Here is a 14,061-nt window from a genome sequence, read left to right on the forward strand (position 1 = left end):
GGTCTCATCTTGCCTCCACAAAGTTCATCTCCCCCTCACTCGCTCTTGGCTGTTCTGCCCTGCGGCATACTTCAGATCAGCAGTGAAGAGACAGCCAGGCGAATAGTGCACAGTGACGGTGCGTATACAGGAAGTGACATCACTGCTCACTTCCTGTATTTGAAGTATACGCACTGTCACTGTGCACCTTTCACCTGGCTTAGAGAGACTTCCCCCTTCTTCCTCAGTAGAGAGGATCGAGCACTGGGACCCACCCCCCCAAAGAGCTCCCCGTCAGCATGCCCACATGCAAATTCTCCACTCTGATTCTGGTGGAAACAGCTGTGCCCCATCGGCTCTGCTTTACTGAGCAGTCACACTGGTGGTACTTGAAAATTTTCAGGTGGTAAAAGTGGTACAATTAGTGAAAAGATTGAAAAGCCCTGCTATAGAGTTTTCACATTCCTCCTATGGTCCCCGCGTTCCATGACTGGAAACCCCCCGTTAGCAGGCCCTAGGTCGGAGCCTGCTAATTTCTGCCACTGTGAGAGGCTTTGGCAATTTTTGTGAGCCAGAGTGCTCCCAAAGACGGCCGCTCCGTACTGTGCATGAGCAAGAATGCGAGCTTGCACACTACGGAGTGGCCGTCTTTGAGAGCACTCAGGCTCTGAAAGATTGCCGAAGCCTCCCGCAGTGGTGGAAGTGTGCAGTCTACGACCCATTGTTTTTTTTTTTGTTTTTTTTTTTAAATCACCTAAGACTCTCTTTAAAGGGGTGCTGTGTGGGTGTGCTGAGGGTAAAAACAGACACTTACCTGGGGCTTCTATCAGCCCCCTGTAGCAGTCATGTCCCACGCCGTCCTTCTCCGATCCGCCGTTCTCCGCCGCCGGCTCCGGTCTAGTGCGGCATGCTTTCTAACTGCGGCTGCGCGGCAGTGCGCCTGCTAGTTTCCGTTCACGTCATCGGAAGCGTACTGCGCAGTACAAGAAACCTTCGTACTGCGCCTGCGCAGTAAGCTTCCGATGACGCGAACGGGAGCACGCATTATTCGACTGTGTTAGACGAAGAATTTGCCCGGTGCCGGCGGCGGGGAACGGCAGATCAGAGGAGGACGGCGTGGGACATGACTGCTACAGGTGACTGATAGAAGCCCCAGGTAAGTGTCTGTTTTTACCCTCAGCACACCCCCACAGAACCCCTTTAACCACTTGCCGACCGCCCACAGCCGATGGGCGGTGGCAAAGTGGACGCCGAAAGGACCGCAATACGCCCAAGGGCGTTGCGTCCTTTCGGCATGCCGGGGGAGCGATCGCGTCATTGATGACGCGCGCTTCCCCGGCAACTGGCTCCACCCACCCGCGACGACAACCCGCCGGCCGTTCGGAAGCGCCGGCGGGTTGTTAACCCCGCGATCGCCTCTACAAAGTGTATAATACACTTTGTAATGTATACAAAGTGTATTATACAGGCTGCCTCCTGCCCTGGTGGTCCCAGTGTCCGAGGGACCACCAGGGCATTCTGCAGCCACCCTAGTCTGCACCCAAACACACTGATCTGCCCCCCCCGCCCCCTGATCGCCCAAAGCACCCCTCAGACCCCCCTCTTCCCACCCCTCAGACCACTGTTTGCACCCAATCACCCCCCTAATAACCCATCAATCACTCCCTGTCACTATCTGTCAACGCAATTTTTTTTTAAATTCCCTAAACTGCCCCCTGGGGACTCCTTAACAACCCCCCCCCCCCCCCTGTGTACTGTATGCATCTATCCCCCCGATCACCCGTCAATCACCCCCTGTCACTGCCACCCAACAATCAGCCCCTAACCTGCCCCTTGCAGGCAATCTGATCACCCACCCACACCATTAGATCGCCCGCAAACCCGCCGTCACATCACCTCCCAAGTGTATTGTTTACATCTGTTCTCTTCTCTAAACACCCACTAATTACCCATCAATCACCCATCAATCACCCATCAGATTAGACCCTAATCTGCCCCTTGCGGGCACCCAATCACTCGCCCACACGCTCAGATTGCCCTCAGACCTCCCCTTATCAATTCGCCAGTGCATTCATTACATCTGTTCTTCCCTGTAATAACCCACTGATCACCTGTCAATCACCTGCCAATCACCAATCACCCCCTGTCACTGCCACCCATCAATCAGCCCCTAACCTGCCCCTTGCGGGCAATCTGATCACCCACCCACACCATTAGATCGCCCGCAAACCCGCCGTCAGATCACCTCCCAAGTGTATTGTTTACATCTGTTCTCTCCTCTAAACACCCACTAAGTACCCATCAATCACCCCCTGTCACCACCTGTCACTGCTACCCATCAGATTAGACCCCTATCTGCCCCTAGGGCACCCAATCACCCGCCCACACCCTCAGACCCCAGCCCTGATCACCTCGGCAGTGCATTGCTTACATCTATTCCCCCTACAAATCACACCTTGAGACACCCATCAATCACCTCCTGTCACCACCTGTCACCCCCTAGCACACCTACCCATCAGATCAGGCCCTAATTTGCCCCGTGTGGGCTCCTGATCACTCAGCCAAACCCTCAGATCCCCCTCAGACCCCCTTCTGATCACCTCCCCAGTGCATTGATTGCATCTATTTTCCCCTCTAACCACCCCCTGAGACACCCATCAATCACCTCCTGTCACCCCCCCTAGCACTCCTATCCATCAGATCAGGCCCAATACAACCTGTCATCTAAAATTCCACCCTGCTTATGATCGGTTCCACAAAATTCGCCCCCTCATAGACCACCTGTCATCAAAATTTGCAGATGCTTATACCCCTGAACATTTTAAGACATTTGGTTTCAAGACTATTCCTCACAGTTTAGGGCCCCTAAAATGCCAGGGCAGTATAGGAACCCCATAAGTGACCCCATTTTAGAAAGAAGACACCCCAAGGTATTCCGTTAGGAGTATGGTGAGTTCATAGAAGATTTTATTTTTTGTCACAAGTTAGCGGAAAATGACAAAAAACAATACAAATCAATTTCCGCTAACTTGTGACAAAAAATAAAATCTTCTATGAACTCATTATACACCTAACAGAATACCTTGGGGTGTCTTCTTTCTAAAATGGGGTCACTTGTGGGGTTCCTATACTGCCCTGGCATTTTAGGGGCCCTAAACCGTGAGGAGTAGTCTTGAACCCAAATGTCTCAAAATGACCTGTGAAATCCTAAAGGTACTCATTGGACTTTGGGCCCCTTAGCACAGTTAGGGTGCAAAAAAAGTGTCACACATGTGGTATTGCCGTACTCAGGAGAAGTAGTATAATGTGTTTTGTGGTGTATTTTTACATATAACCATGCTGGGTGGGAGAAATATCTCTGTAAATGACACATTTTTGATTTTTTTTTTTTACACACAATTGTCCATTTACAGAGAGATTTCTCCCACCCAGCATGGGTATGTGTAAAAATACACCACAAAACACATTATACTACTTCTCCTTAGTACGGCGAAACCACATGTGTGACACTTTTTTGCAGCCTAGGTGCGCTAAGGGGCCCAATGTCCTATTCACAAGTCATTTTGAGGCATTTGTTTTCTAGACTACTCCTCACGGCTTAGGGCCCCTAAAATGCCAGGGCAGTATAGGAACCCCACAAGTGACCCCATTTTAAAAAGAAAAAAAAACAATTAAAATCAATTTCCGTTTACTTGTGACAAAAATAAAATCTTCTATGAACTCACCATACTCCTAACGGAATACCTTGGGGTGTCTTCTTTCTAAAATGGGGTAATTTGTGGAGTTCCTATACTGCCCTGGCATTTTAGGGGCCCTAAACCGTGAGGAGTAGTCTTGAAACCAAATGTCGCAAAATGACCTGTGAAATCCTAAAGGTACTCATTGGACTTTGGGCCCCTTAGCGCAGTTATGGTGCAAAAAAGTGCCACACATGTGGTATCGCCGTACTCAGGAGAAGTGGTATAATGTGTTTTGGGGTGTATTTTTACACATACCCATGCTGAGTGGGAGAAATATCTCTGTAAATGGACAATTGTGTGTAAAAAAATAAATCAAAAAATTGTAATTTACAGAGATATTTCTCCCACCCAGCATGGGTATGTGTAAAAATACACCCCAAAACACATTATACTACTTCTCCTGAGTACCGCAATACCACGTGTGGCACTTTTTTGCAGCCTAACTGTGCTAAGGGGCCAAAAGTCCAATGAGCACCTTTAGGCTTTACAGGGGTGCTTACAATTTAGCACCCCCCAAAATGCCAGGACAGTAAACACACCCCACAAATGACCCCATTTTGGAAAGTAGACCCTTCAAGGTATTCAGAGAGGAGCATAGTGAGTCCGTGGCAGATTTCATTTTTTTTTTTTGTCGCAAGGTAGAAGAAATGGAAACTTTTTTTTTTTTTTGTAACAGTGTCATTTTCCACTAACTTGTGACAGAAAATAAAATCTTCTATGAACTCACCATGCCTCTCAGTGTATACTTTGGGATGTCTTCTTTCCAAAATGGGGTCATTTGGGGGGTATTTATACTATCCTGGAATTTTAGCACCTCATGAAACATGACAGGTGGTCAGAGATGCTTCAAAATGCGAAAATTCACTTTTGGCACCATAGTTTGTAAACGCTATAACTTTTACCCAATCCAATAAATATACACTGAATGTTTTTTTTTTTTTATCAAAGACATGGAGCAGAATAACTTTCGCACTCAAATGTATAGGAAATTTTACTTTATTTGAAAAATGTCAGCACAGAAAGTTAAAAAAGTCATTTTTTTTACAAAATTCATGTCTTTTTTGATGAATATAATAAAAACTAAAACTCACAGCAGCAATCAAATAGCACCAAAAGAAAGCTGTATTAGTGACAAGAAAAGGAGGTAAAATTCATTTAGGTGGTAGGTTGTATGACCGAGCAATAAACCGTGAAAGCTGCAGTGGTCTGAATGGAGAAAAAGGCTCTGGTCCTTAAGGGGTAGAAAGACTGTGGTCCTCAAGTGGTTAAAGCAGACCTGTAAATTAAAATGAAAAAATGTAGATACCTCAGTCGGGGGGGAGGGGTGAGGGGGGTTAGGAGACTAATCCAGGGGCTTCTCCAGTTTTTCTGCACCCCTCCTATGCTGCACTGGGCCCTCTACTGAACAATAAAGTAGAAGTAGCTGTGTACCCTCTGTGTATGACCCGAGCCTGCACAGTAGCACGGACCAGCTTGTGCACTTTTTTTTTTTTACTCCTTGCGTGAGGAGCTCTGTGCTACTGCATCTCCCAGAGCTCTGTGCTACTACTGGGTGAGGCCATGCTTGTACATGTAGGGGAGCGTGGCGCCGAAGATGACGAGGGTCCTGGCCGTCGACAGAGAGTTCGTGGTGAATCAGGGAGGCCTCTGGAGCATCCAGCACTCGTTATGGAACATTGGGTGGAAATCTGTGTATGGCCAGCTTTAGGGCCGAGGCACACTCTGGCATTGCTTTGCAACAAATGCATGCAGCAGAACTGTCTGATGTCCCTGTGTATCACACACTGATATGGGCTGCTAAATGGACTCTTCAACATGAAAGTCTCCTCAGGCCCTTAACCTCCTTGGCGGTAACCCCGTGTGTGACACGGGGTAAGCCGCCGGAGGGTGCTGCTCAGGCCCTGCTGGGCCGATTTACATAAGTTTTTTTTTTTGCTGGACGCAGCTAGCACCCCGATCGCCCGCGCCCGGTCGCCGCTATCGGGTGCGGAGTGCGCCCCCCCCCCAGACCCCGTGCGCTGCCTGGCCAATCAGTGCCAGGCAGCGCCGAGGGGTGGATCGGGACTCCAAATGACGTCCTGACGTTGGTGACGTCATCCCGCCCCCGTCGCCATGGCGACGGGGGAAGCCCTGCAGGAAATCCTGATCGGAGATCGCGGAAGGCGATCGAAGAGGGTGGGGGGATGCCGCTGAGCAGCGGCTATCATGTAGCGAGCCCTGGGCTCGCTACATGATTTAAAAAAAAAATAAAAAAAACTGCTGCGCTTCCCCCTGGCGGAATTTTTCATACCGCCAAGGGGGTTAATACAATACAATACAATAACATTTGTAAAGCGCTTTTCTCCCATAGGACTCAAAGGGTATAGTTGTGTCTCAGATTAATACAGGGTTGCAGGCTGGGTTGTGTTACAGAGGAGATAGTCAGATGTTCATGAATGCCAGACTGAAGAGGTTGGTTTTCAGTTTAGACTTAAATGCTTCCAGCTGTCCTAATTGGGTGTGGCAGGGAGTTCCAACGTGTAGGGGCAGCATGACAAAAGGCTCTGTCTCCAAAGGTTTTGAGGTGGACTCTGGGGGTGACCAAAGTGTTACGTCCTTTTGATCTAAGATTGTGGGGGGTGTGATGCAGTTGCAACAAGTCCTTCAGGTATCCAGGGCCCAGATTGTGCAAGGATTTGAATGTCAGTAAGCCAATCTTAAACAGAATTCTCCATTTTATCGGTAGCCAGTGGAGTGAGCACAGTGTTGGTGTTATGTAGCAATGGCGGGGTTGGCTCGTTAACAGCCTTGCGGCGGCATTCTGTACTAATTGCAGGCAGCGTAAGTCTTTCTTATGCAGGCCTGTGTAGAGGACGTTGCAGTAGTCTAACCTTGATGTGACGAAGGCATGAACTAGGGTTGGAAGATCCTCTGAAGGAATTAGGTGTTTAATCCTTGCAATATTCCTTAAATGAAAGAAGGAATGTTTCACAACAGCTGAGATTTGATTCCTGAAGCTTAATTTCCCATCAATCAGTACTCCCAGGCTGCGCACACAGTCTGAATTGTTCAGGTCTGAGCTCCCTACCCTTAGCGGTGTTGGTTGAGACTGGGGCTGCTTTGCTGTTGAGCACTGGCCCTCGATAACAAGAACCTCAGTTTTGTCAGCATTAAGTTTTAGCCAATTGTTATTCATCCAATCCTGAAGCTCGGCTAAGGATGCGTTTATTTGTGGAGTAGGGTCTGTGATGCCAGGTTTGAATGACAAATATAGCTGGGTGTCATCAGCATAGCAATGATATGTCAGGCCATGTTTTTGTATGATTTTGCCAAGTGGCAGCATGTATATGGTGAAAAGTAAAGGGGATAATATTGCGCCCTGGGGTACACTGTATTTTAGTGGTATAGGGTTGGAGAGGAAGGGCCCTAAGGCTACCCTTTGTGTTCTGCCAGCCAGGAAGGAGTTGAACCACCGGAGAACAATGCCATCTGTGCCACAGTACTCTTGTAGCCTGTTGAGCAAGATTTCATGATCGACTGTGTCAAAAGCCGCTGAGAGGTCGAGCAAAATCAGGATGGAACATTTACCCTTGTCTCTTGCAATGAGCAGATCATTGCAAATCTGGGTGAGGGCTGTTTCACAGCTGTGATATTTCCTGAAGCCAGATTGAAGAGGGTCAAGGATGTTGTTTCTGGAGAGCCTGGCTTCAAGTTGGAGGTAGACAGCCTTTTCAATAACTTTTCCCAGAAAGGGGAGGTTTGAGACAGGTCTGTAGCTGTTTAGAGCATCTGGGTCTAAGGATGGTTTCTTGAGTAGTGGCTTGACTATTGCTTCTTTCAGAGTAGAGGGAAACCACCCTTCTTGTAAGGAACCGTTGACTATTTTGTGGAGTGCCGGTGTAAATAGTTCAGGGCATTTCAACATGAACTTAGTGGGGCCAGGGTCCAGATCCCAGGTAGTCTGGCGAAGGTTTGAGAGAATATCCAAGATGTCTTTTTCAGTGATTACCTTAAAATCAGACAATGGTGGTAGGCTATTTTTGCACCTGTTATATGGCTCTGCATGGGTTTCTGGGGCTGTGAATTGAATGGCAGATCGTATGGAGGAGACTTTGTCTGAGAAGAAGTGGGCAAATTTCTCGCACAGTTCCTGTGAAGGTCTGATGCTGGATTTCCTGCAAGATGGATTGCAGAGACTGTCAACCGTGCGGAAAAGTTGGGCAGGTCTGTTGGCTGCATTTGCAATTTCGTGAGACAGGAATAAGGACTTCTTTTTGTTAATCATCGTTTGATATTTTTTCAGGTGAGCAATTAGGGAAAGTTTGTCATCAGGGCACTGATGTTTGCGCCACCTTCATTCCAGTCTGCGTCCCTGTTTCTTTAGTTCCTTTATAGAGTTGTCAAACCAGCGAGCGTGATGTAATGGTGCGGAACGTTTAATCTTTAAGGGAGCTATGGCGTCAAAAGCGGCTGAGACATTGTTGTTATATTTAAGGACCAAGGATTCAAGGCCTAAGTTGTGATCTGTCAGTCCGCCTAGATTGAGGCTGTTCTGAAGTTGTTGGGGTGTCAAACCCTTGAAGGAACGATATTTTTTTAAGCCTGGTACACACCTTCAATTATGATTGGCCACTGACCAGTTTTACCACCTCTATGTAGTCCGAGGGTCAACAGATATAGAATTCTATCAACAGAATGTGTAGGTCAGAGGTGCCCACACTTTTTCGGCTTGTGAGCTACTTTCAAAAATTAGCAAGTCAGAGTGATCTACCTACGTACAATTTTAGGAGCACACTTGTATATACAGAATGGAAAATGTAGTGGGGTCGGGGTATACCATGAAGATCTACCTAATGGGCACCCCTGGTGTAGGTAAACTCATACTACATGGAGGTAAATGGTTAATCATCATTGAAAGTGTGTACTAGGTTTTAGAGGAAAAAGGCTGCCATACCAGTGTTGCCTCATGTGCCACAGTGAGGGTGCAAAAACAACTTGATGCAGCAAAGATGGGAGCTACAATACACCAGTCTATGATAATCTGATGTTAGCAGCATCTGCAATTGCAGCAATTTTTATGCAATTTTTTCCCGCGATTTTATTGAAAGTGAATGGAAGCGATTTTTAAAAAGTGCTCAGAAAGCACTAATCAAACGCAAATGCTCCCAAAAGCGCTTATAGTGTGGATCCGGCCCAAGCTCTAATTTAATCCGAATTGTATGCAGCTTTTAACTGGGCCAATCAATGCCTTTCCTGCGATTTGGATTGCCCCGTACAAAGTTGCAAACAATTTGAATTAAATTTGCATGCATACAATTAGCATCTTATTCACCGTGTGTAGTGGTTACGTGTATTGGTAGACAGAGGGAACCCTAGGATGCTCTGTATACCATAGTGCACAGGGGTATTTTTTTATTTATTCTTTTATCATGCAAGGTAAGTGTCATAGTGGTTGTTGTGTTTCCTGTAAAAACAGGAACACAATCAAATGGGAAGGTTTCCGCCCATGTTTTGTGCACGTTGGGTTGCATACAGTCAATGAAAAGTATGCACTGTGAACGTCCCATAGGTGGCGCCTTGCACAGTTCACATTACAATGCGGCCGATACAACACACCACAGTAAATATAGCCTTGGTCTGTCTAAACAAAAACTTCCATACCAAAAAAAAGCGACTTCTGTATTTTTGCCCTGGATATTGTGACATAGGCTGATATAATGAAACATACCAGTTTAGAGGGATGCTCTTTAGCAGCTATTGCTTAGAGATACAGTCTGTGTTAGTAGAGGACCAAAATTCTAGTAACCTATGCTATTTATTTAAATTTTCCTGGCTCATTTCTAATGATGAGTGTCACTTGCTGCTCTGCTGGGGAAGTCACCTGCTGCTGTGGTCTGTGGCAGCTGCAGATATAAGTGGGTGGGGTCGGTTTTAGTTTCAGGTCCAGGGGAACCCAGCAACCACTGTGCTGATGAGAATATTTCATTTGCCTTGCATAGGGTTCACTACTTTCATTACACATAGCATTGTATGAGTACAAGCTTGTATTTATAATGCATGCAGATGGCTCTGCAAAGCTGTATCAGTTTTCAGTGGCGGCGAATGTGACAGTATGTTATCTAATGATATGCACTTAGCCATGTGACTTGCAGAGTTCCAGAGTGTAGGCAGCTTTCACGCCAGCCTCCCCCTCACCAGCTATACCACAAACGCAGTGAGGACTGATGCACTCCCTTCTGCTTGGCAGTGTAGTGCCTTCAGGTACGTGCAGTTTTGTGTAGCATATATTGATAGATGTGGGAAAAAGGAAAATATAAGTGATGGCTGTAGTCTCCATTGTGATGCTGTACTGTAGATCTGATGGGTGCGTTGCTGTAACTAGGGTGATGTGGAGCTGATGTTGATGTAATATGGGTGACATGGATGTGATGAGATAGAAGCAATTCTGAATGTATTCATTGCCATGGCTGCATACTTGCAACGGAGCAGCAAGACTGACAGATGGAAGCATAACGTGATGAGTGGCGTTTCACCACTTCCTTGCAAGGACAAAGCTTATGGGCAGCATTTAAAGTGAACTTGTCACAATCCTGAGTAAAAGTCACTGAGCGTATGAGCAGAAAACAAATTATCAGAGGTCACCTTCATAGGAAATGGCATATCGAAAAGATAACTAGCTCTGAATGCACAAGCCACTAGATTTAAAGTGAAAGTAAAGTGAGGGGAGGTCCTAGGTTTCCTATCAGGTCAGTGAAGCTATGCATTGCCTTAAAGGGCCAGTAGGGAATGTTTACAGATGGCAATTTTGGTGGCGAAGGGCAGCTTTCGTATGAAAAGTCAAAATCTGTTTTAGGACTAACTTCTCTTCCTGAAACTTGGCCATAGGAGGTTTATCATTCTGTAATGGTGTGAAAGCATCCAATACATAGAGTATGTGTCAGGAAAAGTCCTCAGCCCCATTTAAAGTGATGCTGAAGTAGAATAGTTGGTTAAAGCCTGAAAATGTATAAATGAGTGAAAGGTGTTTTATTGTTACACACACCCACGTGTGTCAGTTTACTGTGTGAGGGATTGTGGAATATCCTATGGGAGGGGGGGGGGGGGGGGATGCAGGGGTAGCGAATTAAGAGAAAGCTTCCTCTCAAATTGTCTTGGTAATTCCCTTTCATCTCTTAATTTTTCAGCACTCCTAAAAAAAAATTAAAATAACATAAAGATCAATAAAATAGTGCTCTTAATCTATGCTGATATGGACTGGGTAATGTGTTAGGAACAACAAAATGCTGCATTGTTTGATGGAATTTAAAATGATCAACCTACAGAAGGATGAAATCAGACACCGAAAAAAAAATCAAAGCAAATAAAATGTAGCAGGGTAGTCCATTTTCCCTAATTAATTGCAGCAAAGCAAGATTGTGCTCCGTAGTTTGTACATTGTGCTTTTATGCATGCTTGATAATGTCATCTGAGACAATGGATGGTGACTGGGGCATCACTGAGCTCCTGGACAGTCTGAGGAGCGACCTGGCGGCATGTGATAGATCGTGACATGTTGTCCCTGAAGAGCTCTATTAGATTGAGATCAGGCAAGCGTGAGGGCCAGTTAAAGGGACACTGTAGGGGGGTCAGGGGCAAATGAGTTGAAGTTACCCGGGGCTTCTAATGGTCCCCCACAGACATCCTGTGCCCACGTAGCCACTTACCGATGCTCCGGCCCCGCCTCTGGTTCACTTCTGGAATTTCAGACTTTAAAGTCTGAAAACCACTGCGCCTGCGTTGCCGTGTCCTCACTCTCGCTGATGGTACCAGGAGCGTACTGCGCAGGCCTAGTATGGTCTGTGCCTGCACCGTGCATTCCTGGTGACATCAGCGGGAGCGAGGACACGGCAACGCAGGCGCAGTAGTTTTCAGACTTTAAAGTCTGAAATTCCAGAAGTGAACCGGAGGCGGGGCCGAAGCATTGGGGAGTGGCTGCACGGGCACAGGATGTCTGTGGGGGACTATTAGAAGCCCCGGGTAACTTCAACTCATTTTCCCCCGACCCCCCCCCCTACAGTATCCCTTTAACTGTATCAATTCCTGCATCCTACAGGAGCTGCCTGCATACTTTCGGGACATGAGGTCAATTACCATCTCCACGGTTTTGGCTGTGTTAAGAACTAGTTTATTCTCTTTGCACCAACTGCAGATTCTGTCTACCTCCTGGCGATAAGCCCGCTCGTCGTTCTCACTAACAAGGCCAACAACTGTTGTATAATCCGCAAATTTGATGATTTTGACAGAGTCGTCTGTGGATGTGCAGTTGTTCGTGTATAGAGAGAACAGAAATGGTGATAGGACGCAGCCCTGAGGGGCTCCAATGTTGGTCACTCTGGGTCTGGAGGATATGTCGTCCAGCTTAACAACCTGGGACCTGTTCGAGAGAAAGTCTGAGATCCAGAGGCGAAGAATTGGATGGACTCTGAGCTCCGTGAGATTGTCATGCAGAATACGGGGGCAAATAGTATTGAAGGCCGAGCTGAAGTCCAGGAGAAGAATTCTAGTGTATGAGTCCGGCTTGTCTAGGTGGTCAGTGATAAACTCCAGGCAGATGTTGATAGCATCATCAGTGGACCTGTTTGCTCTGTACGCGAACTGGAGAGGGTCCAGTTGGTCCAGAGTAGCATTCTTGAGCAGAGGCAGGACCGCTCTTTCAAAGGTCTTCATGATCACTGATGTTAGGGCCACGGGCCTGAAGTTATTTAGGTCAGAGACACCTTGCTTTTTTGGGACGGGAATGATGATGGATTCCTTGAAGCATGTGGGGACCTTCCCTTCGTTGAGGGATCTGGCAAAGATAGAGGTGAGGACAGGGGCCAGCTGACGTGAGCAGGACTTCAGACATGCAGGTGACACGCCATCAGGGCCAGATGCTTTCCTGGCATTCAAGGCAGACAGGAGGCGCAGAACATCAGCCTCGGGTACTGTCGGGGCAGGGCATGTGCTTGAGCTAGATTCAGTGTTCTTAGGATTAGAGGAGTGGGCAGAAGGAGTTGACTGCCCCCCAGAGGTAGCCGGAACCTTAAACCTGCAATAAAAGCTATTGAGTTCCTCTGCTAGCTCTGAGCAAGTAGTAGCCTGTTGGGGAGGAGGCTTATAGCTGGTGGCAGCCTTCAGACCCTTCCAGACCGCCTCTGGATCAGTTAAAAAGAACAGCAAGTCATCCGCAAAGGCTGCAATTTTGTATTCCGTTTTGCCCACTGTGACTCATTTCACTTCTGGGTTCTCTTATCATGTTGAGGAAGGGCTCCAGAGTCAAGACATAGATGAGGGGTGATAAGGGGCAACCCTGCCGGGTCCCATTTTTCAAGGTGAAGGATTCGGATAATGTACCGTTTACAAGAACTCTGGCAGATGGATTTGAGTACAATAGTGTCATCCAAGATTGTATCACAGGACCCAGTCCCAGGTTAGAAAAGACTGCGAACATACAGTCCCAGGCCACCCTGTCAAATGCCTTCTCGGCATCCATGGAAAGAAACATTCCCTCCAATGGATGCCGAGAAAGCCACAAATTAATCCCAATTGCTTTGATGGTGTTGTCACGTGCCTCTCTACCCATAACAAATCCAACCTGGTCATTGTTAATTTTTTCTGCAATTATTTCTTGAAGTCTTGCGGCCAATATTCTTGCTAATATTTTGGCATCCAAATTCAGCAGGGATATTGGTCGGTAGCTTTGGCAAAGACTGGAGTCCTTCCCTGGTTTGGGGATGACCGTGATGTGGGCTTCAAGTAGCTGTTTAGATGGAGACATCCCAGGGGAGAGGTTGTTAAAAGCTTGCAGAAATGGAGCTGTTAGAGCAGCAGCACAAGATTTGTAGTATTGCGAGGTTAGGCCGTCTGGGCCAGGGCTTTTCCCTGTTTTTTGTGCTTTAATTGCTGCTAGGAATTCCAGCTCTGAAATAGTGTTGTCTAGTTCTTTTTGTTGGTCCGTGCTAATGGGCGAAAAGCCATGTTTTGATAAGGTGTTAATAACTACCTCTCGTGCTGCCTGATTAGGAGGGGAATTGGAGTTGTCGTTTAGGTTGTACAACTGGGAGTAATATGAACTGAAGGCGTTGGAAATTTCGGGCAGGGTGTGGCACATTTTGTCATTAGCGGCTTTAATTTGATGTACAGCTCGGTTTGCCTGCTTTTTCCTTAGTAGTCTGGCGAGGAGAGGGCCTGCCTTATTGCTAAATTCGTAAAAAAAAGCTTAGCCTGAAGCATACATTTACGCCTATGTTCCCTGTTCAGGTAAGTTAATAGTTCTTCCCTTAGGTGGGTGTGTTCCTGTAAGGTTGTTTGTAAAAGTGATTTCTTGTGCTGCTGCTCGAGGTTA

General features: G+C 47.0%; 1 protein-coding gene across 2 annotated transcripts in view; it reads left to right on the plus strand.

The window, feature by feature from the left end:
• Positions 1-14,061, plus strand: part of FCHO1 (FCH and mu domain containing endocytic adaptor 1) — a 340,362-nt gene that overhangs the window by 8,150 nt on the left and 318,151 nt on the right. Inside the window, exon 1 of one of the 2 annotated variants that reach the window (XM_068234106.1) lies at positions 9,706-9,959. The exons of the other annotated variant lie outside the window; for it this stretch is intronic. The gene's annotated coding sequence lies outside the window, so the exon portion shown is untranslated. Of the gene's footprint in view, positions 1-9,705; positions 9,960-14,061 lie in introns of those variants that run through there. 2 annotated transcript variants of the gene reach the window in all.

The sequence above is a fragment of the Hyperolius riggenbachi genome, chromosome 1 (genome assembly GCF_040937935.1).
Source record: "Hyperolius riggenbachi isolate aHypRig1 chromosome 1, aHypRig1.pri, whole genome shotgun sequence".
Lineage (NCBI taxonomy): Eukaryota > Metazoa > Chordata > Amphibia > Anura > Hyperoliidae > Hyperolius > Hyperolius riggenbachi.